Source organism: Trichechus manatus, unplaced genomic scaffold (genome assembly GCF_000243295.1).
Source record: "Trichechus manatus latirostris isolate Lorelei unplaced genomic scaffold, TriManLat1.0 scaffold00143, whole genome shotgun sequence".
NCBI lineage: Eukaryota > Metazoa > Chordata > Mammalia > Sirenia > Trichechidae > Trichechus > Trichechus manatus.
In genome coordinates, this window is record NW_004444079.1 from 6,962 (window position 1) to 8,184 (window position 1,223).

Genomic DNA, 1,223 nt, shown 5'->3' on the forward strand with positions numbered 1-1,223 from the left:
CAGCCTCTCCTTGGAAATCCTATGGAGCAGTTCTACGCTGTCCTATAGGGTCTCTATGAGTCACAATCAGCTCGATGGCAGTGGATTTGGTTTTTTTGGTTTTATACCTTTAGTCAAGTTTTACTTAATGTTATATTTTTAACGGAGATGTAATTCACATACCATACAATTCACCTATTTAAGTATACAAGTCAGTGGTTTTTAGTTTATTCAAAGAGTTGTGAAATTATCACCAAAATCAATTTTAGAACATTTTCAACATCCCAAAAAGAAACCCCGTACCCATTAGCAGTCATTCCCCATTTTCTTACCTTACCATCCCCATGCCCTAGGCAACCAATAATCTTCCATCTCTACAGATTTGTTTACTCTGGGCATTTCACATAAAAGGACTGTAACTGAAAATATTTTTAAGATTCATCTATGCTGCATATATAGGTACTTCATTCCTTTTTATTGCTGAATATTCACTTGTATGGTTGTACCAAAACCAAATCTGTTGCCATCGAGTCAATTCAGACTCATAACAACCCATGTGTTATGGAGTAGAATTGGTGCGTAGGATTTTCTTGGCTATAATCTTTATGGAAGCAGATCTCCATGCCTTTCTTCTGTGGCACTGCTGGGTGGGTTCAACTCACTAACCTTTAGGTTAGCAGTCTAGTGCAAATCATTTGTGCCACCCAGAGACCTTGTATGGATATACTGAATTATACTTACCTATTCCTTAATTGGGAGCCCTGGTGGCACATTGGTTAATAGCTCGGCTGCTAATCAAAATGTCAACAGTTCGAATCCATCAGCCGCTCCTTGGAAAACCTATGAGGCAGTTCTACTCTGTCCTGTATGGTCACTATGATTCGGAATTGACTCGATGGCAATGGGTTTGATTTTCTCGGGTTTTTATTCCTTAATTTATGGATATATGAGCTGTTTCCACGCTTTGGCTATTGTGAATAATGCTACTGTGAGCATCCATGTGCAAGTTTCTGTGTGGGCATATGTTTTCGTTTCTCTTGAATATATGCCTAGAAGTGGAATTGCTGGGTCACATAGTAACTCTGTTTAACATTTTGACTACATAAATTTTCATTTCGCTAAGACTGAGAAACTACCAAACTGTTTTGCAGTTTCTGCACCATTTTACATCCCCACCAGCAGTGTATAAGGATTCCAATTTCTACACATCCTCCTCAATGCTTATTATCTGTTTTTTTAAAAAA